Below are 25530 nucleotides of genomic sequence, written 5' to 3'. Positions count from 1 at the left end.
GGCATTGCTCCTAAAACCAACATTTGAAAAGTGCTTTAAGTGCTGATTTTTAAAGTTAAACTAAAAGCTCTGATTTGAGGTTTGAAGAGACTGTACCATTGTTGTCCAAAGATCTAAATACACTTTAAAAGGATTGCTGTACCTTCTGTCATGGCACGTGAGATCCGAGGTATTTCAGCAATGTGTCTTAGAGCTCTAAAGACCTGGACAAAAGGTAGACTAATTAAAATCTCAGCTTCCAAGTCTGGAGGAGACAACAGAAAAAGGGACAGATAAGGTCATGGAAGGAAACCAGTTTTAAAATTTAAGCATACACGATCTGATGCCTGCATATGTTGATTGACAAGCACATTGGTGATGTGATGGGTAGCTTGGGAGTTAGGATATGGGATTCAGATTTAGAGAAGTTTAAGCTTGTGTGTGGTATAGGCAAGTGGCCAGCCAGGAGAGTACTGGAATAGTTCAGACTTGAGATAACAGTGGTACTGATGAGAGTTTTGAAAGTTGTGATCAGGAACAGAGTGGAGTGCTTGTTTTAGTGGCACATTTCAGAATTGAAAATTAATTACATATTGGTGGATAGACTTGATATGAGGACCATTACTGAGAAAGTTGCCTTTTGCAACTTTATCACTTCAATCGTGATTACACAATAATAAAATAAATTTGTCTAGGCTAAGTGATGGAATGTGCAAAGAAATGTAAAAGGATGTTAAAACACATTAAAATAATCTACGCAAGGGCACGAGAGAAATGAAGCACAGAAAAGAAGTACAGTACCTTTTCAGTATTACAGCAAACCGTAAAAATGGTTTGAAGAGATCTTTAAAATTAGGTTGTCAGAAAATAGCTTTGCTAAGTGATTATTCAGCAGTAGTCACAGTTACAGTGGAATCATTGGGTACTGGAAAAGTCCTGCTGGACTGACTAAATGCAAATTTCTTATGAATATTTGTGATATGCAAATCTGGCCAGGTAAATGCAGGCCTGTTGACTTTCTATTAATCATCAGCTTCTTTAAAACATGATATATGATCAGGGACCATTCAAATATCACTGCCCTTGATGGCTGTCAACATCTTGATGTTCTCAAATCTCATATCTGTTCTATCTAAATTCTATTTTCTTTTTCTTCATCTTCCTGTTACCATCAATTTTATAAATCACTGCCAGATGTTCTAGCTTTTAACTATGAAATTATACTTTGCTGTTGATGATCACCCACAAAAATTCCTCCTGCATGCCTGTTTTCCTCAAAACTTTCTCAATAATTGTGTTAACAAAGTGTGAAGCTGGATGAACACAGCAGGCCAAGCAGCATCTCAGGCACACAAAAGCTGACGTTTCGGGCCTAGACCCTTCTTCAGAGAGGGGGATGGAGAGTGTGTTCTGGAATAAATAGGGAGAGACGGAGAGGCAGACCGAAGATGGAGAGAAAAGAAAATAGGTGGAGAGGAGAGTATTGGTGGGGAGGTAGGGAGGGGATAGGTCAGTCCAGGGAAGGCGGACAGGTCAAGGAGGTGGGATGAGGTTAGTAGGTAGGAAATGGAGGTGCGGCTTGAGGTGGGAGGAAGGGATGGGTGAGAGGAAGAACAGTTTAGGGAGGCGGAGACAGGCTGGTCTGGTTTGGGGATGCAGTGTGGGGAGGGGACGAGCTGGGCTGGTTTTGTGATGCAGTGGGGGAAGGGGAGATTTTGAAGCTTGTAAAGTCCACATTGATACCAATGGGCTGCGGGGTACCCAAGCAGAATACGAGTTGCTGTTCCTGCAACCTTCGGGTGGCATCATTGTGGCACTGCAGGAGGCCCATGATGGACATGTCGTCTGAGGAATGGGAGGGGGAGTTAAAATGGTTCGCGACTGGGAGGTGCAGTTGTTTATTGTGAACCGAGCGGAGGTGTTCTGCAAAGCGGTCCCCAAGCCTCCGCTTGGTTTCCCCAATGTAGAGGAAGCCACACCGGGTGCAATGGATACAGTATACCACATTGGCAGATGTGCGGGTGAACATCTGCTTAATATGGAAAGTTATCTTGGAGCCTGGGATAGGGGTGAGGGAGGAGGTGTGGGGTCAAGTGTAGCATTTCCTGTGGTTGCAGGGGAAAGTGCCGGGTGTGGTGGGGTTGGACAGAAGTGTGGAGCGAACAAGGGAGTCACAGAGAGTGGTCTCTCCGTAAGGCAGACAAGGGTGGGGATGGAAAAATGTCTTGGGTGGTGGGGTCGGATTGTAGATGGCGGACGTGTCGGAGGATGATGCGTTGTATTGTGTTGTCCAGTTATTCTTCCTCATCGGTCTCAAACCACAATTACATTGCTTTTAATTTAACTTGTATTGTCTATATTATAATCCAACTTCTGTAAAGCTGTAGTAATATTAACCAAAAGTAGCATTTTAGCAATCTCATTCTGTCAGTAGCAGATAAAATTGTGGAAATCATTCTGGTCAGTAGCAGCTTTGCAGAAGCAAAAATGAGCATGTTGTTTACTTGAAGTTCTTTATAGCACACACATTCTGCTTTAAAACACAAGTGTAGGAAAAGCAGCATTGAGAAAGGCAATGACAACTTGGCATCCTTTCCAGAAAAATGAATTGAGGTCACAAACTAGTGTCTCTAGCACCCATAAGTCTGCTTGCAACAAATCTGGGGTTGAATCTAAGCTCCTGCTTGCAGCCCCTAATTTGGAAGTGGCTACAAATTTAGCATAGAAGAAAATGCCAACATCTCCGATATTTTTGATGGCTGCTGTCATTAAGAACAAAGCTGGTGTCTGTTCTAACTATGAACATGATTAGCCATTACATAAAACATCAAGTATACAACATCTACCACATGTTGAGTTTTATTTGGTGACTGGTTCATACATTTGGCAGTTGTTTAAGTTATTGCCTAATGTGGAAACATCCCACGCAATACTGACCTGAAACTCTTCAACTGTGACTTTTGGTGGATGTAAATAACTTCCAATAACCTATCTTTAAAGCAAATTTTGCTCCACGTGATGGCCTTTGCATTCAAGAGGCTACGTATGCTGCTCTGTCTTGGTCTTGAACATTGTTGTCCTTGTGGCTTGATAGATTTTTGAAGTTGCTCCTTTAGAATTTACAAAAGAAGTTCTGTTTGGACAGCGAGTATTTTTAACGAGGAGGAATAGCTGCAACCTTCTATTAAATGCTGGCAATCCTCACAGACAATTTTTTGATTATACCATTAAAATTAGGAGGACTTCCATTAGTGCTGTCTACTTGTTTTTACATTGCCGTATTATTTAACACAATAGGTATTCATGGCACTGCCTGGATTTTTTGAAGCCCCTGTTGTGGAATGGCCTACCACTTCAGGGTGATGTTCAGTCCAAGTGACAGGACCCAGTGGCTTCAGGTTTCCCATGCTACAAAAGCTCCTTGATTAATCCCTACACCTATGACAGTGATCTACATTGGGTTGAGAGTAGTGCTTCCTAGTGGTAAGAGTCTCTCCCAACAATTCTGCATCAAACGGAATAATCATTTACATAAGTGTGCATCTTAGGCTGTTTGACAGCATTGTTCTGCTATTTTTATCACTCTTTTGAAGTTTTGCTTGGTAATTTGATGAATTTGACAGTTTCTACCAAGATTGGAAAGTCACTGGTTTGTGGTGTAATCTGAAGGAATTGCCCAGCAGTTGATGATAATCAATGCAAAATACTGTCTTCGATTCAAATTTAAACACACTCTTCAAGACCCTAGGTTTTTGCATACCCCTGATTGTCGTATATCCCAATATGCAACATCTTCACACTAGTAGTGTTCAAACTTTGGCAACTCAAAAGTATCACGTTTATTTTAACTGCATTGTAAATATTACATGCTGCATATTTTCTGCAAGTAACCAATTGGCTGTATCTGCTTTGCATTTTTACTTCTGAAGATTTTTTTGCAACCTACTCTGTATTTAATACTACTTCTAAGATTTTCTTTCACTCTTTAGTCAAAACCACTATTTTTCTTGTAAATTTTCATGTCCACATAGTTAATGAAAGTAACCAATATAAATTCACCAGCTTTTGAGTGGTTTTCAGCCAGATTGTTCAATGCTGAATGAAAACTTGACATTTGAAATTTTATACTGGAATTATGCCTCAATATATGAAATTTCCACTGTCCAAAATAATTCTGGCAATTGGCAATATGGAACAGAATATGAAGGTATTTTTGTTTGCTTTTTCTCTTGTTCTATCCTCAGGTTTTTGGGCTGTCACTCATGCACTTGCAAGCTTCAGGCTTGGTTGCATACTTGCTCAAGTTAGAGTAAACAGAAATAGCGTAAATAGGGTGTGGAAACAGACCCTTCCAACCGATCCATGCCGACCATGATCTCAAGCTAAATTAGTCTCTCTGGCTCTTGGCCCATATTCCTCCAAACGTTTCTTGTTCGTGTACTTATCCAAATGACTTTTAAATATTATAATTGTACTCCCATCCACCACTACTTCTGGAAGCTCATCCCACACATGTACCACCCTCTGTAAACAAAACAAATTGCCTCATGTCTTTTTTAAATCTCATTCCTCTCGCTTTAAAAATGTGTCCCCTGGTCTCAATCCCCCATCTTGCAGAAAAGACCGCCACCATTAACTGTCTCTATACCACACATTATTTTGTAAACTTTTATAACATTTCCTCTCAACCTCCTACGCTCCAGTGAGGAAAAACTCGCAGTCTGTCCAGCCTTTCTATATAACTGAAACTTTTAATACCTGGCAATATCCTGGTAGATCTCTTCTGAACCCTCTCCAGCTTAATAATCTCCTTTTTATAACTGGGTGACCAGAACTGTGCACACAATTCCCGAAGAAGCCTCACCAACGTCTTGCACAAACTCAACATGACTTTCCCAACTCCTGTACTCAGTGGACTGAGTAATGAAGGCAAGCGTGCCAAACACCTTTTTAACCACTGTCTCTAAACATGACACAGACTTCAAAAACTTATATACCTGCTCTCCTCTGTTCTACAGCTCTACCCAAGGCCTTACCATTAATCACACAGCCCTACTCTTATTTGTTATACCAAGATGCAATAATTTATCCAGATTGAATTCCATCTGCCATTTTTTAGCCCATTGACCCATTTGGTCAAGATCCCTTTGTAACACCTTCATTGTCTACTATGTCACCAATTTTGGTGTTGTCTGCAAACTTACTAACCATGGCCTCTATATTCTCATCCAAATCATTGATATAACTGACAAACAGAAGAGAACCCACAACCGATCTCAGAACACCACAGTAGACAGGTTTCCGTTCAAAAAGCAACCCTCCATCACCCCTCTCTGTCTCTGCCATTAAACGAATTATGTATGCAATTGGCAAGCTTGCTCTGAATCCCTTGTAACCTAATTATAGTAATTAGTCTACCATGCAGAACCTTGTCCAAGGCTTTACTGAAGCCCAAGTGAACATCATCCATTGCTCTGCCATCATCAGTCTTTTTGGTAACTTCCTCCAAATAGCTCAATCAAGCTTGTGAGACATGATTTTCCTCGCTCAAAACCACGTTGACTATGATTAATCAATTTGTGCCTCTCCAAATGACTATAAATCCTTTCTTTTATGATCACCACCTCCAACAATTTACCAACAACAGAGGTTAGTCTCACAGGTCTGTTGTTCCCTGGTTTCTCATCACAACCTTTCTTAATCAAAGATGCAAAATTCGCCACCCTCCAGTTATCAGGCACCTCACCCATTGTTATAGATGGTACAGGTATTTCAAGGGGACTTGCACTTTCCTCCCTTAACTCCCACAGTGTTCTGGGATACTTTAAGTCAGGCCCCGGAGATTTAGCCATATTTTATATTCTCCAAGACCTCCCAAACCACCTCTTCTGTGATGTCGACTATTTTTAAAACATCTAAATTTATTTCACATCATTCTGTAGATATCATTTCTTTCTCCACTGTAAAAACGGACACAAAATAGTCATTTAATATCTCTCCCATCTACTAGGTTGAACACAAAGACGACCTTAATCTTTAAGGGGCCCTGTCCCCTCTCTAGTTACCCTCTTGCTGTTAATGTGTTTATAGAATCTGTTTGGATTATCCTTAACCTTATCTGCCAATACTAGCTCACATTCCCTTTTTGCCTTCACAAAAACTAGGAAGCAGTACAATATTTCCTTTCACTGAAATTGCTGAGATGAATCCTATACTAGTCAAATTTGTTGCTTTTTCAGTAGTCTTTCTTTTGATGCTCTCAAAAATGTGTAAGAGACCCAGGTGGCTGGTTTCCTTCTTAAAAAGTCTCAACTTATCTGTCAAAAGCCACAAACTACAATTTGCTTCCCATTTCAATCTTCCTTGCTCCTTCACACTGTCTTAATCTCTGGCTGTACCCTCTGTTAACTTCTGTTTCCATTTAGAGTCAGAGTCATAGAGCCATGCAGCCTGGAAGCATTCCCGTTGACGCAACCAATCCATGTTGAAACTAATCCCAAACTAAACTGGCCCCACCTGCATACTCCTAGCCCATATCCCTCCAAACCTTTCCTATTTGTGCACCTATCCAAATATCTTGTTAACGTGAAAATTGTATCCACATCCAGCACTTCCTCAGGAAGCTTATTCCACACACAAACCATCCAATGTGTAAAACACTTTATTTTTAAAAAATGTCTCCTTTCACTTTAAAATGTGTCCCCTAGTCTGATTAGGCTGTCTGCCAGCCAATGTCCATTACCAGCACTTTGATTCCTACCGGTACCACAGCAACACATCCTTGTGCCCTACCTTCAATGTGGATTAAGTTCCATTCTCCCAGTTTTTCCTGTACTGGGGTACCTCTGACGTGGCCATCTTTTCCATCAGGGCACCTGTCACCACCCCAAAAGTGATTGACAGGGCCATCAGCCTCATATGCTGAATTGACCCAACTTCCACACTTGCTTCCTTCATCCCTTCTCTCCTTCCCACCTTCCACCTTGCTTGTCTCTTGCATTCAGAGAGTCATCTGCTGGCCTCCCTCCAGCACTTTGACCTCACCGAACACATCTTCAATCCCATCCTGTGTCAGCATGCCATAACTTCAGAACCTTAACTCCGTTTTAGGGTCATAGCCATACATAGAAAGAGACCCTTCAGTCCAGCCATTCCATGCCGACCATAATCCCAAATTAAACTAATCCCACCAGCCTAGGCTTGACTCACATCCCTCCAAACAATTCTTTATTCGTGTCATTATCAAAATGTCTTTTAAATGTTGTCATTGTGCCTGCATTCACCACTTCGTCTGGCAGTTCATTCCACACACAAACCACTGTGTTAAAAGAAAACAAATGCTCTCATGTCTTTTTAAAATCTTTCTCCACTCACTTGAAAAATGTGCCCCCTAGTTTGAAATTCTCCACCCTAGGGAAAAGGCAGCTATGTTCACCTTGTCTTTGTTTAAATTCTCCCCCAACTCCTCCACAGCTTGTCCATTATTTTTGTCTTAGTTTGCTTTGCCCTCAGAAAAGACTCCCTTTCTCCTTTTCAAACCCTAATTTACACCTGTTTTACATGTGTCTCTTTTTTTCATGACAATTAACAACCCCTTTGTATTTTGCACTGTACCTTCGCACAATCTGTCCCTGTCGCTCCTTTTTTGCCTCCGTAAAAGGTTTAAAAACCACCATTTTAGCACCTTTCCAGTTATGCAGAAGTCATATTAGGCTGGAATGGGAGAGAGATAATGGGAACTGCAAGTGCTGGAGAATCCAAGACAATAAAATGTGAGGCTGGATGAACACAACAGGCCAAGCAGCATCTCAGGAGCACAAAAGCTGACGTTTCGGGCCTAGACCCTTCATCAGAGAGGGGGATAGGGTGAGGGTTCTGGAATAAATAGGGAGAGAGGGGGAGGTGGACCGAAGATGGAGAGAAAAGAAGATAGGTGGAGAGAGTATAGGTGGGGAGGTAGGGAGGGGATAGGTCAGTCCAGGGAAGACGGACAGGTCAAGGAGGTGGGATGAGGTTAGTAGGTAGATGGGGGTGCGGCTTGGGGTGGGAGGAAGGGATGGGTGAGAGGAAGAACAGGTTAGGGAGGCAGAGACAGGTTGGACTGGTGTTGGGATGCAGTGGGTGGAGGGGAAGAGCTGGGCTGGTTGTGTGGTGCAGTGGGGGGAGGGGACAAACTGGGCTGGTTTAGGGATGCGGTGGGGGAAGGGGAGATTTTGAAACTGGTGAAGTCAACATTGATACCATTAGGCTGCAAGGTTCCCAGGCGGAATATGAGTTGCTGTTCCTGCAACCTTCGGGTGTCATCATTGTGGCACTGCAGGAGGCCCTTGACCGCGTCTCCCGTATTTCCCGCAACACATCCCTCACACCCCGCCCCCGCCACAACTGCCCAAAGAGGATCCCCCTCGTTCTCACACACCACCCCGCCAACCTCCGTATACAACGCATCTTCTTCCAACACTTCGGCCATCTACAATCCGACCCCACCACCCAAGACATTTTTCCATCCCCACCCCTGTCTGCTTTCCGGAGAGACCACTCTCTCCGTGACTCCGTTGTTCACTCCACACTCCCCTCCAACCCCACCACACCCGGCACCTTCCCCTGCAACCGCAGGAAATGCTACACTTGCCCCCACACCTCCTCCTTCATCCCTATCCCAGGCCCCAAGATGACATTCCACATTAAGCAGATGTTCACCTGCACATCTGCCAATGTGGTATACTGCATCCACTGTACCCGGTGTGACTTCCTCTACATTGGGGAAACCAAGCGGAGGCTTGGGGACCGCTTTGCAGAACACCTCCGCTCAGTTCGCAACAAACAACTGCACCTCCCACTCGCAAACCGTTTCCACTCCCCCTCCCATTCTTTAGATGACATGCCCATCATGGGCCTCCTGCAGTGCCACAATGATGCCACCCAAAGGTTGCAGGAACAGCAACTCATATTCTGCCTGGGAACCCTGCAGCCTAATGGTATCAATGTGGACTTCACCAGTTTCAAAATCTCCCCTTCCCCCACCGCATCCCTAAACCAGCCCAGCTCGTCCCCTCCCCCCACTGCACCACACAACCAGCCCAGCTCTTCCCTTCCACCCACTGCATCCCAAAACCAGTCCAACCTGTCTCTGCCTCCCTAACCTGTTCTTCCTCTCACCCATCCCTTCCTCCCACCCCAAGCCGCACCCCCATCTACCTACTAACCTCATCCCACCTCCTTGACCACTCCGTCTTCCCTGGACTGACCTATCCCCTCCCTACCTCTCCACCTATTTTCTTTTCTCTCCATCTTCGGTCCGCCTCCCCCTCTCCCCCTCTCTCCCTAATTATTCCAGAACCCTCACCCCATCCCCCTCTCTGATGAAGGGTCTAGGCCCGAAACGTCAGCTTTTGTGTTCCTGAGATGCTGCTTGGCCTGCTGTGCTCATCCTTCCTCACATTTTATTGTCTTGGGCTGGAATGGACCTGTTTCTCCAGTATTTTGTGTTTCTGTCTCTCGGCTGCTGCTTACAACAAAACTGCTCCCTTTGGTAATTTAGATATGAAAACATTCCAATATCTTACTAGTGTGTTGAGGTGAATCTGCCTCTCAAAATATGCACTCTCTGATACCTTTTTCATCACATGGACAATTTCCTTGTCTTCTGGTGCCTGTGAATTAGCATTTGTGTATGAATGCTACACAGTTAACTACATTTATTTTGTGTTGAATAAACTGCACCCCAACCCAGTTCATTTTTTTTTAGTTGCAGGAGTTGCTGCAAACATTTTCAACTGTCTAACAGAACTACTTTTAAAGTATGTTAAGAATGGAAGTATCCATGCATGAATAAGATTAAGCTTAGGCTAAAGAGCCAATGATGGTATTGGTTCACAAGTTGTATTGAGCAGGTGATCAGTAGGCATGATCATGTGATTAGCTATTACAGATACTGTCGGACTGCTGAGTATTTCCAGTATTTTGCTTTCGTACGAACTACTGTCAGTGAAGTGAAAGCTTGAACAACGTTGAATTTAAAAATAGAAAATGCTGCAAAATACTTGACTGCTCTGACAGAATTTGTGGTAAAGGAAGCTGACTTTCATCAGAGCTGGGTGTGCCTAGAGACAACAGGCTTTCAGCAAGAACAATGGCAGAGAGGTAACGGGGGGAGAAAAGAAATTAGAAGATCGTCAATAGGGTTAGGCCAGTGACCTAAATTGAACATGTTCTACCATTCACTAAGATCATGACTAATCAGTTTATGACCTTGGTTCCACTCTCCTAGCTGTCCATGTTTACCTTCAGCTCCCTTGTGAATCAAAATTGTAATTCAGCCTTGAATATATTCAGTGACACAACTTCCATAGCTCTCTGGAGAAGAGGGAGGGCTGCGATGGGATGGGGGCATTGGAGATCACGAGGAAAGAACAGTCTGAGACACATACATTTGGGAAAGGAGTAAGCCAAACAGTCAGGGTAGGCAAGGGAAAAGCAGAGAACAAGGTAGGACTGATAAACTGCATATATTTCAATGCCAGAAGCCTAAGAGGTAAGGCAAATGAACTCAAGACATGGTTTGGAACATGAGACTGGGATATGACAAGATCATAAGAAAAAGAAGGAAGCGTATGTCAGGTATAGACAGCAGGGATCAAATGAATCACTAGAAGAGTATAAAGGCAGTAGGACTTTACTTGAGAGAAATCATGAGGGCAAAAAGAGGACATGAGATATATTTGCCAAAGCTAGTTAAGGATTGCATAAGTTAAGCATTCTGCAAATGCATTAAGGGCGATGGGGAAACTAGAGAGAGAATAGGGCCCCTTAAAAATCAGCAAGGCCACCTATGTGTAGAACTGCAGGAGATCGGGTAGATACTGAATGACTTATTGCATCAATTATTGTGGAGAAGTATATGAAAGATGGAGAATGTGAGCTTGAAAATGTCCATATTATGGAGGAGGAGGAGGTGCTGACCATCTTAAAACGCTTAAAAGTGGATAAATCCTTGACTTCATCAGGTGTACCGTAGAACTTTATGGGAAGCAAGGGAAGAGTTTGCTGGACCCCTTGCTGAAATATTTGTATCATCAATCGCCATAGGTGGGCTGCTGGAAGACTGAAGGCTGGGCAAACATTGTGCCATTATTTAAGTGGTAAGAAAAAGCCACAGAACTATACACCAGTGAGCTTAACACTGATGCAGGGCAAGTTGTCGGAGGGAATCCTGAGGGAAAGGATTTACATGTCTTTGGAAAGGCGAGGACTGATTAGGGAGAGTCAACACAGTTTTGTACTTGGCAAATCATGTCTCCCCAATTTGATTGAGTCTTTTGAAGAAGTAGCAAAGAGAATTGATGAGGACAGAGCAGGGATGTGTTCTATATGGACTTTAGATGGATGTTTGATAAGGTTCCTCTGGGTAGAATGGTTAACAAGGTTAGATCCCATGGAAGACAGCGAGAACTAGCTATTTGGATACAGAACTGACTCAGAAGTGGAAGAGGGGGTGATGCTAGAGGGTAGCTTTTCAGACTGGAGGCCAGTGACCAGCAGTGTAGCCCACAGATTGATACTGGGTCCACTGCTTTTTGTCATCAACATAAATGATTTGGATGTGGATGTAGGAGGTATAATTAATAAGTTTGCAGATGACACCAAAATTAGAGGTGTAGTGGACAGTGAAGAAGTTTCTCTGAGTTTATTGGGATTGTGATCAGATGGGCCAATGGGCTGTGAAGTGGCAGATGGAGCTTAATGCATTTTAAGACGCTCAGCCCCTCCTTCTCCATAATATGGACATTTTTCAAGCTGTTGCTATTTATTTATTTCCTCACATTCTCTATCTTTCATCTACTTCTCTGCAATAATTGTTGCAATAAGTAAATGTGAGGTGCTGCATTTTGGAAAGGCAAATCAGAGCAGGACTTGTACACTTAATGGGTAAGGCCCTCGGGGCTACTGGTGAACAAAGAGACCTTCGAGTGTATGTTCACAGTTCTTCCAAAGTGGTATTGCGGGTAGATGGAGTAGTGAAGAAGGTAGTTGGTATGCTTGCCTTTATGGCCAGTGCATTGAGTATAAGAGTGGAGAGGTCGTGTGGCTGTGCAGGACTTTGGTTCGGCCACTGTTGAAGTATTGTGTGCAGTTCTGGCCTCCCTCCCTCCTGTAGGAAGGTTGTTGTGAAACTTGAAAGGGCTCAGAAAAGATCTGTGAAAATTTTGCCAGGGTTGGAGGGTTTGAGCTGTTGGGAGAGACTGAATTGGCTGGGGCAATTCCAAAAGTGTCGGACGCTGAGGAGTGACCTTTATAGAGGTTTATAAAATCATGAGGGGCATGGGATAGGGTAAACAGCCAAGGTCTTTTCCCCAGTGTTGAGAAGTCCAAAACTAGAGTATGTAGGTTTAAAAAGAGGAGAAAGATATAAAGGGACCTCAGGCAGCTTTTTCACACAGAGGATGGTGCATGTATGGAATGAGCTGCCACAGGAAGCAGTGGATGCTGGTACAATTATAACATTTAAGTGTTTCAAGAGCCACCTTCAATGAGAACAAGCCCAACCTTCTCAATCTCTCATAATAAAATTTCTCTTTTCCCCCATCCCCATAATCCAGGATCAACAAAGTAAACCATCTTTGGGCTGTCTCCAATGCCAATATGTCTTAAAGGGACTAAAACTTCAGTGTCCTAGGTGTTGAGTTGTGCTTTACTTTAGATGTTTCCTTAAAATCCTCCACTTTGACCATGTGATTGGCCAGTTTTCCTAACTTTCCTTTTGGCTTTAAAGAATGTTGGGAGGTTTAATAATGTTGAAGATGCTTTATGAAGTTGAAATTGCTCTTAATAGTTTGTAACATTCCTATTTATTTCACCAGCATATCAATGTGTTAATAACTTGCATGTTTAATTTTCCTGAGCCATCTCCTTGCGTCTCATGTTTATAATCTCACGTACAGAAATCTATTGTGCGTATGCTATTCTGTACCATGTCCAGCTGATTTTACTGGTCTCTGAATGCACAAGTATCCCTCACAGTGCAAGTTGCCATGGCCCTGTTGCAAGAGGTGTAATTTATTAACTGCTGTAAGTGGTAGCTGTCCTTGGATTTATTTTGTGTACTGCAACACTAGCTTAATTTTAACTTCCTTCCTTTCAATGGTACAATCATCTCTTCACAATTAACATAGGGTCCAGAGTTCCCAGGTTGGTACATAGCTGAACATTTTCTGCTTCCTTGCTTTTATTCTTTGCATTTACATTCTCTTTCATTCTGTATAAGTCTGTCTTGTTTTTCAGTTCTTATTGTCAACATACTTTCAAAGGCAGTTTTTTTGCAAAGTGTGAGTAAAGAATCCCAAGATACCCTGCATCATCACTACATTCTGTGACATAACCCTTCAACAAAGAAATGAACCTATTGAGAAAATGTATTTCTCCTTAACCCAGGACTCCCCAGTAGTTTCAAGAATCCATCTGTCAGCCTTGAATGTACTCCAGTTACTCTGGCTCCACAAATCGCTAGGTAGAGAATTTGTCCTTCCATCGAAATGCACAGCTCTTGGCATGAAACTGTGCTTCCTATTTCAGGACTCCTCCTGGAGTGGAGCACCCTTTCAGTCTTCCTGTTAAGCCTCCTGAATGTTTTCTATTTCAGTTGTGTCTCATTTTTTAAAATGCCAATGTACGTAGGCCCAACCTGTTCTACCTTTCATTATAGATGTTTCTGGCTTCTTTGCACAGACTCATTGATCATGTTTGGCAAGCTATAGTTATGTTCTGTTTAAGTGAAGATTAGAATATGCACACATTGCAGGAAAACTCAACAGATCTACTCCAGTAGTCAGGGCTAACAGCATCATTGTCTGCTGGTCACATCCTAGTCCTACAATGACACAAGCCTGTTACTTCCATATTTTTATGGTGATATCTTAAAATCTTCACCCAAGAATCAATCTAATGGAACTTTCTCCAATGCAAGTATATCTCTGTATGAATACTGTGGATGTGGTTTCACCAATGACCTGTACATTTGGAGCAAAACTTCCCAGCTTGTATTCTCCATTACTCTTGCAATAAAGGTCAACATTCCATTTGCCTCTAATTACTTGTAATTAAAAGCAAGCTGCTTGTACTTTTGTCTTTTTATTGACAGCCAGATCGCAGGACACTACAACATTCAGTAAATGTGTCTCAATTTGAGTGACACAGTAGTGAATATTTTTTCATGTCATACTCCATCAGTCAAATTTCGGCCCACACACACTCTGTAAGTCTTTTGCAGCTTGATTTCCCACCCATCTTTGTACTGTCATCAAATTTAGCCTCACTCGGGCCCTCCATCAGCGTAAGAATAGTTGAGGCCTTCACACTGGCAAACGGCAAATGACTCATTCATTCTGACTCTGTTTTGCTTTGTGCCAGTTAACCAATCCTGCATTCACAGCTGACATCATAAGCAATTTGACACTTTAGCAAATGTCTTTTGAAAATTCAGATGCACTTGTATGTACAGGACGTCCTTTTTCAAACAATATCCCTTTCCTGAACCCGTGCTGATTCTGCTTGATTGCATTTGGATCTCATAAATGTTTTGGTTCCTTCCTAATGGGTTCCACAATTTGCCCAGTTACGTGTTTTTGGCTAACTGACCTATAATTTACTGTTTTCTGTCATGCCCTCTTCTTAATTAGAAGCTTCACAGTTGGTTTTCCAATTTGCTAGAAAAATTCTAAAATCTAGGGAACTTCTGGGGTGCAACTGCATCTATTTCTCTGTAGCTATTTCTCTTCCCTAGATTGTAGGTCACCAGGTGTAGAGAATCTGTCAGCCTTTAGTCCCAGTTTTCTGTATTACTAGGATAAAGTAACTGTTAGACTGTGCTGATCCTTGTGGCCATGTTAATGGGAGTAAATGATACTAGATTTATACAAAGTGAAAGTCACTAAATAAAGTGAAGCACCTGAACACAGTGGCCGAGTGTTATTTGTTTATATAGATCAAAGATTGGAATTGTAATGCAATTATGATTTAACACCTGGTTGTCAGTGTCATTGTGCTATTGTGAATTTATACCTTTCAGACCATTATACCTCTCTACTAGAGTTGAATGAGATTGTTATAATACTACCTGTGATTTAACCTATTGTTCGGTTCCATTTCATGCGTTGGAGGACTAGGATCCGAAAACTGCATGTTTGCGCTGAACCAGATACAATAATTCCCAGTTTGATGCTGACTCGTTAATTGGACCAAGTTTGAAATGACCATTTCTACTTCCTTTTCTGTGCTCGTGACCCTGCCAGAAATGTTTCTGAATCCTCGGTAAAAACAGGATTGTATTCCATTTCACAATGCCATATTCTCTCCCTTATCCCCTTGTCCTCTTGCTTTCAAACTTGCCTATGCATGTAAATTTACATTATGTTGAAACACACAAAAATAATGTTTGTATGTTTTTAAAAGGTGGAGACCCGTGAGAGGATATTATTGGGTCAGTAGTACTCTTTAGATTCAAGGTACACTGCTCATTAATTCCCTGTGTGGGCCATCTAATGGTCTTGTTAATATATATTTGTATCATTTGAATAGCTGCTTCTTGCACTGTTAACTTTAGGCTTGATAGACAACTTCAGTGATGTACATGCTTTATCTAAGTATGATTGAATTATATACTTGAATTAATTTACTACACTGCAAACCTTTTTAAATTCTGAAATGCAGGTTCAATTTGAAAATTGAGATCATGACCTCTGCTTTTTATTTGACCTTGCACTTTTTCATCTCTTGGCCATTTCCTCCTCTTGACTTTCAGATGGTAGCTATAAAGGTTCAGATGCACAGGGATTCCAGCTAATTTGTCCTCAATGTTACAAGTAGCCTGTGAAAAATCAAAGATGGCTATGAAAATTTCAGTGTAAGTTAGTCCTATGGTATAAATTTAATTTGCTGCCAACCAATTGGAGAAGCATTGTCACGGAGAGCATGAACAGTGCAGAGTTTGATATACAGATCACCAAGTGTGGAAAAGATTAAGCTGCTCCTTCAACCACAAATTCTGTCTTTCCCATGCTCCCGAAGGCAGTTCCTCCAGTTTCAAGTTAATTCCCTCTCGCTCATCCTGTCTGTCTAGAGATAGTATGTATGATTGGCTGAAGACCAAGGAAGGAAAGGAATCTCTGATTGAAGGTCATGGAGCACCTATGGACAAATGAATCTGGCCTGTTTGAACAAACAAAACAGTTTCTTAAGGATCAAAAATAGCAATGCAATTTATCTAACTTCCATGTTAGAACAAGATGTTTCCAACTTGAGTGTCAGTGTTGCACTAACGACTGATGTACAAGAATTCAAAGTTCTAAGAGTGGGATCAATTTGTGGTGGGGACGATCCACATGTTGTAAACAGCTGGAAAACTTCAGGCCTATACATTTGGATCCCTCCCAAATCTCATGTGCTCTTTCACTGAAATTTCAAGCTAATTTCCACATGGCCCTTAGATAGTTAAGGGCTAATGGCATATTGAGTGCTGCCTTGCATTAACTAAGTCTAAAGAATTTAAGGCTGATTGTTACTGTTTAGACAGAATTTGTAGGAGAAAAGGAAGATATCCTGCACTCCTGTGTTTCCAAGGGCAGTAACTCGTTGAGGTGAGATCATCCCATTTTATATTTTTAAAAAAACAAACTGCAGATACCGAAGATATGAAACATAAACAGAAATTGTTGCAGAAACTCAATAGGTCCGACAGCATTTGTGGAGAGAAACAGTTAACGTTTTGAGTCCAGTGACCCTTCCGAACTGAGGCACTTTAGCTATGACGTCACCATAAAGATCCCACTCTATATCAAAAGTGACACTTTCAGTTTCATAATCATCACTCAAGAAGTAGAACTTCTGTCCATTCATTGATTTAGATAATCTGTGTTTTTGAGTAATCTGACAGTTGTTGTGTTAATATTCTCCCAGCATTTGATGGTGCAGCCATAAAGCCATACGGTAGGACAGCATGAATTCTACTCTATCAGGATGTTTCTTTGTCAGTCATCCTTCTGTTTTCTTCAGTGCTACATTCATTCTTCACTGCCTTGGTGAGGTACAGAGCAAAAGGTTGAACTGCAGACATTATGCACCTCTTGATCTTATTGAGATATATAGGGTCCAGACAGATCCCATACTTTTGTACTGTATTCTTTGTTTAAGCTAGTGGTACACTCCTTCCACACATTATCAGTCCACAACTACATTCCTTCTCGTCCGTTCAGCTGTTGTCATGGATGTGCATAAACCCCTGACAGCAGGTTTGATATTCAGAAACAAAAACAGAAGTTGCTGGAGAAACTCGGCAAGTCTGGCAGCATCTGTTAAGAGAAATCCGAGTTAACGTTTCAGGTCTGATGACCCTTCCTCAGAACTTTGTTTCTGATTTACAACATCTGCAGTTTGCTTGGTTTTAATTTGATATTCAGCTTGCATTTATGGTTGATAATTACCACATGCTTTAATTTTATTCCCTCAAATATGCACTCCAGTATCATTGTGGCTTCTCATGAGTTATGATTTTCACTGGAATTGTTTTCAGAGTTTTGCAGACCACAGTTCAATTGCTAGGCTTATCAAAATCTTAGATGTTCCATCAGTGTTAATGGGAACTACAGATGCTGGAGAATCCAAGATAACAAAGTGTGAAGCTGGATGAACACAGCAGGCCAAGCACCACCTCAGGAGCACAAAAGCTGACGGTTCAGGCCTAGACCCTTCTTAAGAGAGGGGGTTCTGGAATAAGTAGGGAGAGACGGGGAGGCAGACCGAAGATGGAGAGAAAAGAAAATAGGTGGAGAGGAGAGTATGGGTGGGAAGGTAGGAAGGGGATAGGTCAGTCGAGAGAGGACGGACAGGTCAAGGAGGCGGGATGAGATTAGTAGGTAGGAAATGGAGGTGCGGCTTGAGGTGGGAGGAGGGGATAGGTGAGAGGAAGAACAGGTTAGGGAGGCGGAGACGAGCTGGGCTGGTTTTGGAATGCAGTGGGGAAAGGGGAGATTTTGAAGCTTGTGAAGTCCACATTGAAACCATTGAGCTGCAGCGTTCCCAAGCGGAATATGAGTTGCTGTTCCTGCAACCTTCGGATGGCAACATTGTGGCACTGCAGGAGGCCCATGATGGACATGTCGTCTGAGGAATGGGAGGGGGGAGTTAAAATGGTTTGCGACTGGGAGGTGCAGTTCCATCAGTGTTGCTACTGACATAATCCTTAAATTTGATTTGATTACTATCTGATGAAAAATTTTGGTAATTTTGACATTGAAGAACTTTGCACATCTCGAAGTGAATTTGTTGTTCTGTCACAAAGCTTAATGGTTTTGCCCCTTAAAACTGGACATATATTTGATTTGGCCTGCTTAGGTGCATTTCTGACAAAGATGTAACCATTAGATAATTTTAAGAGACCGGTTCCGGTATGTGTTTGTTTGAAACAGGCAAGTGGGCCTTGTTTTCTTGACTCATTTGACCTTGAACAACATTTTCCAAGTGTATTCCTCCCAATTCCTGTCTGTTTTTCACTGCTGGTTTCTTTTAGTTCGACATGGCTGTTTGAGTTAGTGATGGTTATGATTTTTTGCTTGAAGCCAGTATCATACATCATTTGTTTAGGCAGACTCACTTCCCTGTTGTGTTCTCAATATGTGGTCTGCTCTCCATAGATGTTGCTTTGCGACACAGTCCTAATCACTTATTTGATCCCTGGTACCCAGTTCTAAAATACCAGTAAGGGAAAAAAAAAGCATTTATGGTGTGAGAAGTTGAGGGTGACTTATGTAAGTGCAGCATGTCACAGCTGGGGGATTCAACTTCCATGCAGTGTATCCAAAATGAAAAGCATAACTTTGGAGACTTTGGATAAGTTGTCATTTTATGTGCTGAGTCGACTTGAACGTTGCAACTTATGGTGTGCGTCGACAATGGTGATCCTTTGGACTTGAATTGGTTAATTGAGTTTGATGAAAGAGGTGAATTTTAGATCGAAACTTATTTTTTGGCAATAAACCAATGTGCCCCAAATATATCGTTGCCATTTCTCAGCAATGATTGTTTATATAATATAAAATAGTCGTTTTGTGTTCCATCCTTGCTAATCTGCAATATTGCCTTTTATAATTGCTGTCAGATGAAATTTGGGAAAATTCCTTTCTGCATTTGATACCTGGCTTTCATGATGCTGTGTGTATTGATTCTAACAGTATCTTTAGAATGGCCATTAAGGGAGTAAACGTACTCTGGGTGTGGACAAAAGACTGCAAGAAGGGACTGTGGCATTGTATATGCTCAGATGCTGGCTCATAAACAATAGCCATTTTTTAAAATAAACAAAACTTTTGATCATGTTTAACCATTAGCAAAAATGGTTTAGTGCCCTGCTTTAAATTGCAAACTGTACAACTGAGTGCATATCATAGGAACATGTATGCACCATTTTGCCCATGGCATTTGCCCCACGTTCAATGTCCTTTATTTGCCCCATCTCAGTAAATGTGTGTACCACTGGTAATCAGAAATCTATCAGTTTTTACCCAAACATATTCAAAAGACTAAACCTCTAAAGTCCTTTGTAGTACAAAATTTCAATGAGTAAAATAATTTATTCTGAGTTAAAAAAACAAGTCTGTACCCTATTTCTAAACTGAACCCTGGTTTCACCTGCAAATATCCTTGCTGGCCACTTTAAGTATCTTATAGGCTTCAATGAGATCACCCCTGTATCAACAAAACTCTTGACAGTGCAGACCCAGTTTGCCCAATCTGTCTCCGTGGAAAAATTCCTGCCAGCTTGAAACAGGATGTAGGTAGTCCAAAGAGAGGAGGGGCTGTATTGGTCCTTGTATTGGCTAATGTGCCTGACCAGGTGATTGAACTTCCAGTGGGAGAGCATCTTGAAAGCAGTGATCATAATTCCTTTAAGCTTTTATAGGGATAGCTATGAATAAGGTTAAGTCAGGACCTTGTGGGAAAGTACTAAATTGGGTGAGGGCAAATTACATCAGCATTAGAGCAAGAAGGGACCCTTGGCAAATAGTTAGAGAATCCCTAGGCATTCTATACATTGCTTAAAAGCAAGAGGATAACTAGGGAGAAGGTAGGACCACTCGTATGAAGGAGGGATCTTGGCTGGGAGGCAGAAAATGCTAAATGAGTACTTTGTGTTGTTATTCACTGAGGAGAAGGACATGGAGGATTGTGAAATTCGTGTGCAGCATGCTAATTATGCTAGGGCATTTTGAGATCAAGAAAGAAGTAGCATCGGGTCTCTTAATGAGCATTGTTCCCCAGGGCCGAATGGTATCTATCCCAGGTTTTTGAAAAATGCAAGGCAGGAGATTGCTGGGGCCTTGACCAAGATCTTTGTATCCTCACTAGCCACTGGAGAGCCCCTGGAGACCTGGTGAGTCACAAGTGTTTCTCTGTTGAAGAAGGGAAGTTGAGATAAACTAGGAAACTGTGGACTGTTGAGCCTCATCAGTGGTTGGGAGGCTTTTGGAGAGAAGTTCTAGGGATAGGATTTACGCACGTTAGGAAAGATATGGCCTGATTAGGGCTAGTCAGTATGATTTTGTACAGGACATGTCATGTCTTTACTAACTTGATCATCACCTTGATAAATTTAATGAGGGTTGAGCAGTGGATGTTGTCGAAAGCCTTAGTAAAATCCATGTAGACAAGGTCCCTCATGTTAGGCTCATTCAGAAGATTAAGATGTATGGGATCCACAGTGACTTGGCTGTGTGGATTCAGCATTGGCTTGTCCATAGAAGGCAAAAGGTAGTGGGTGGAAGGGAGTGTTTCAGGCCAGAGGTCCATGACTGTTGGTACGCCACAGGGATCCGAACTGAGACCTCTGCTGTTTGTGATAAGTATAAATGACTTGAATGAAAATGTCAGTCTAGCCTAGATCCCACATAAATTTAAAGGTTGGAGATCAGCGTGAATTTTGTTAAAGACTGGCTCTGAAACAACTGAAATGGTTTCAGCCACTTTTAGAACCAGTTGACTGTTTAACCAGATGTTTATTTTAATGGGTTCTGATTTGGATGTTGCTAAGCAATTTAACTGCTCCAAACCAGATGTAGTTGAACTTTCCAGAATGTGCGCACTCCTGGATACTGGCCTATGAGTTCTCATGCTCCATATAGATCTAGTAGGACTCTTTTGTTAACTTGAGTTTGGATAACAACAGCAACTACAATGGCTTTCCAGCACAGATGCTGAAGAAAATTTTAACCATTCAGCCAAAGCTTGGCTTTGTTTTGCTGTTGGCTAACCTTGGGTCCCTCTGTTCAGGATATGTCCTGAGTCAGGCGATGAAATTGCCTTCACTCAAGTGCTGTGCCCGCCACATATTCTGATAGTCAGTTGTAGTGCCTGTTTGAGGTCCATTTAGGCTTCAGCTAGTAGGTGCTTTTGCATGGTGTCATCATTAATCCCACATACCAAACTGAGACCTCTGCTGTTTGTGATAAGTATAAATGACTTGAATGGGTTAGTAAGTTTGCAGATGACACAAAGATAGGTGGAATTGCTCCTCATGTAAAAGGTTGTCAAAGGATACAGTGGGATACAGATCAGTTGCAGATTTGGTAAGAGAAATGGCAGATGGACTATAATTTGAGTAAGTGTGAGGTGCTGTGCTTGGGAGATCAAGTGTTAAGGAAAAGCATACAGTTAATGGCAGGACCCTGATCAACATTGATATATAGAAGGATCTTGGGGTTCAATTCCACAACTTCCTTAAAGTGGCCACGCAAGTAGATAGGGTGGTAAAGGAGGTGTATGGCATGCTTGCCTTTATTGGTCAGAGAATTGAGCACAAGAGTCAGAAAGTCATCTTACAGTTTATAAGACTTTAGCTAGACCACACTAGAGTATTGCGTCCAATTCTGGTTGCCAGATTACAAGAAGGATGCTTTCTTGATGGAGTGTGTGAGCTATAAAGGGAGGCTAAGGAAAAGCTCTGGTTGTTTTCTGAGGCTGAGGGGAGACTCGGTAGAAGTCTACAAAATTGAAATGTGTAGACAGGGTTGATGATCAGAATCTTTCCAGATTTGAAAACTAGACGGCATGCGCTTCAGGTAAGGGGGGTAGAAGTTCAAAGGAGAGGTGAGGGGACTGTTTTTTACACAGTGGTAGGAGTCTGGAACACACCGCCAGAGGTTGTGGTGGAGGCAAATATGATAAGGTCATTTAAGGGGCTTTTAGATAAGTGCATGAATGTGCAAGGAATGGAGTGAAATGGACCAAGGTGGGCAGAAAGGATTAGCTTAATTTGGCGCACATGTGGCACAACATTGTGGGATGAAGGGCCTGTTCCTGTGCTGGTACAGTTTTACGTTCTGTCCAGGAACAGGAACTAGTGAGCCTTTTGTTGCACTCGTTCTTTGGCAGCAACATCCTTCCTGAAATGAGGCCAAAATTGCATGCAGGTGTGGGGTAAGCAAGCTCTTATACAATTGTAGCAAGACTTGACTACTCCAGTACAAATTCTCTTACAATGAAGACTAACATTTTCTTTAGTCTTCCTAACAGCTTGCTGTACCTGCATGCTAACCTTTAGAGATATTTTTCATTCACTTATGGGATTTGGCATGGCTGACTGGGAAGCATTTATTACCTGTCTCAAATTGCCTTTGATAAGGTGGTAGTGAGCTGCTGCCTTGAACCACTGTCGTAGATCCATAATGACCCTAGGGAGGGGATGCCAGGATTTTGATCCAGCAACAGTGAAGGAACAATGATACATTTCCAAGTCGGGATGGTGAGTTGTTTGGAGGCGAGTTTGCCAATGGTGCTCCCATGTAATGGTGTTTCCATGTATCTGCTGGTCTTGTCCTTCTACATGGAAGTGGTCGAGGGTTTGGATGATGCTTTCTGAGGATCTTTGGTGAATTTCTGCGGCGTATCTCCTAGACAGTACACAGTACTGCTGCTCGGTGTCAATAGTGGTGGAGGGAGTGGATGTGATGCCAATCTAACAGGCTTTTGGACAGTGTCAAGCTTCTGAGTGTTGTTGGAGCAGTGCTCATCCAAGAAAATGGGGATCATTCCACCACACACCTGACTTATGCCTTTTAGAGGGTAAACAGGCATTGGGGAGTCAAGACATGAGTTACTCACTGCTAGATTCCTCACCTGTGACTTGCGTTTGTTATCACTGTATTTATATAATGAGTTTCTGGTCAGTGATAATTCCAGCATGTTGATAGTGGGGTATTCAGTAATGGTAATGCTGTTGAATATCAAGGGGCAGTGGTTAGATTATCTCTTGTTGAAGATGGTCGTTGCCTGGTATTTGTGTGGAATGATTGTTACTTGAAGCTTGTCAGCCCAAGCCTGGATGTTTTGCATTTGGTCATGCCTCACGAGCTGAAGAGTTATGAATGTTGCTGAACATTGTGCAATCATTGGTGAAGATCTTTATTTCTTACCTTTATGAATAAAATGTCATTGAGCCAACTGAAGACACTTGGGCCTAGACACTACCCTGAGGAACTCCTGCAGTGATGTCTTAAAGCTGAGATGACTGTCAGTAACCACAGCCATCTTCCTATTTGCCATTGATTTCCGTTTTGCTGCAGCTTTTTGATGCCACAGTTGTCAACTGCAGCCTTGATGTCAAGGGGAGTCACTGTCACCTCACTTCTGGAATTCAGTTGTTTTGATCATGTTTGAACAACGGCAGTAATGAGGTGAGAATCCGAGTGCCCTGGTGGAATCCAAACTGGGCATCACTGAGTAGGTGCTGCTTAATAGCATTGTTGCTGACACCTTCCATCACTTTACTGATGACTCTGATAAGTAGACTCGATCCCTTTTGTACATAGATAATTTCCGACCTTTTATCATTTAAACAAACACTCTGCACATATGTTTCTTCCATAAAAATGGATAACCTACATTTTTAAACATTTATATTCCATCTGCCATATTCCTGCCCATTCACTGAGCCTGTTTAAATCCCGATGAAACTGCTTTATGTCATTCTCACAACATGCATTCCCACATCCCGTTGTGTCATCCACAAATTTGGAAGTGATACGTTTAGTTCCCAACCCCAAACCATTTGTATAAACTGTGAACAGCTGGAGCCCAAGTACTGATTTATTTTTTCCCCCGATCCACCATTTGAAACAACCTGCCAGCTTGAGACCCATTTAATCTTGTTCTGTTTTCTTTCCCACATTACCTCTTATCCCATTTACTTTAACCTTTCTAATCAGCCTCTTGTGGGCATTGTTAATCAAAGCCTGCTGAAATAAGTAAGTAAACCATGTCCATTGGTTTTTAAATTTTTTTTTGTTACTATCATTTTCAAAAACACCAAAATAATCAGCAAATACTACTACAAAACCATGCTGACTAAGCCCAATCAGATCATTGTCAACCTGGTGTTTATCCTATCATATTTATAAATTTTAGTGTTTACCCTACTATTGATTAAGACTAACGTGTGTCGTTCACAGTTTTCTCTGTAGGTGTTTTTTTACAGTGGAGTAACATTTGCTATCTTCCAAACCACAGGGATAATTCCAGAATTTTGGAAGGTAATCACCAGTGCATTGTTTATCTCTGAATCCACCCCTTTCAACATTCTGGAATGAAGACCAGATATGTCAGCTTTTCAGCGACATTTAATTTCTCCAGCACCGTCTTTCTACTGATGCTAATCTCCTTTTATTCATTCTTCCCTAGTCACTTGGATATCTCCACTGAGATTTCCAGTAACTTCCTCAGTGAAAAGACCCATGTATGAAATATACAGAAAGTTGGCAAAACTACATTTGACCATAACGTGCACGTAAAGCTTTAGGTTTGAATTGGGCGATACTTTATCTGATGGCTGCTGCATTGTAGCAGGAAGGCACTCTTGAGCAGGTTTCTCTGTGCAGACTGTTCACTAATGTAAACCTACCGGAAAACTCCCTTCCACAAAGTGTTTATGTAAATTAAAAGCAGAGCCAAATCTCGCAAATTTATTTGTAGAACGTTTTGCTATTGAAGGGAAAGGAGAAATCCTGAGGTCAAATAGGATGAGCAGTCAAAGGGAGTATCCCTGAAGTGTGCTGTAAACAGACAACAGGTGGGCTTGTGGTACAGTAATCTTAGATCGCCACAAACTTGACATGTTGCACATAAACAGAAGTGAAGTTGAAAAGATGCTAGAAAAGGCAGAAAAAACAAAGCCAAGACTTAAGTGTGCTTCAAAATTGGAATGAAGTCAAAAAGATGTAGTTAAGGGGACACAAACTGAAAGCACGCAGCATTCATAACAGTGTAAATGGGCCTAGGCATTAATAGGGGTACTTGGGTCTGATCCAATTGACGTTACGGGAACATGGCTGCGTGGTGACCAGGAGTGAGAACTGAATATTGGAGGATATTCAACTCGGAAGGATGGAAAAGGAATAGCAGTTCCACTGATAAGGGATGGAATTAGCACATCACTAAGGGGGGCAGGGGGAGAATCTCAAATCAGAAGAACAAAGTGTAATCTGTTTGTGTGAAAAGGGTAATGATCTTGAT

At 42.0% G+C, this 25530-nt stretch overlaps 1 protein-coding gene across 2 annotated transcripts in view; it reads left to right on the top strand.

Moving 5' to 3' along the window:
* The window catches only part of gnas (GNAS complex locus), a 293391-nt gene that overhangs the window by 189367 nt on the left and 78494 nt on the right, over positions 1–25530 (top strand). The window lies entirely within an intron of this gene.

Source organism: Stegostoma tigrinum, chromosome 19 (assembly GCF_030684315.1).
Source record: "Stegostoma tigrinum isolate sSteTig4 chromosome 19, sSteTig4.hap1, whole genome shotgun sequence".
NCBI classification, from domain to species: Eukaryota; Metazoa; Chordata; class Chondrichthyes; order Orectolobiformes; family Stegostomatidae; genus Stegostoma; species Stegostoma tigrinum.
The sequence above is the reverse complement of the archived record's forward strand: the minus strand, read 5'-3'. Positions and strand labels throughout refer to the sequence as shown.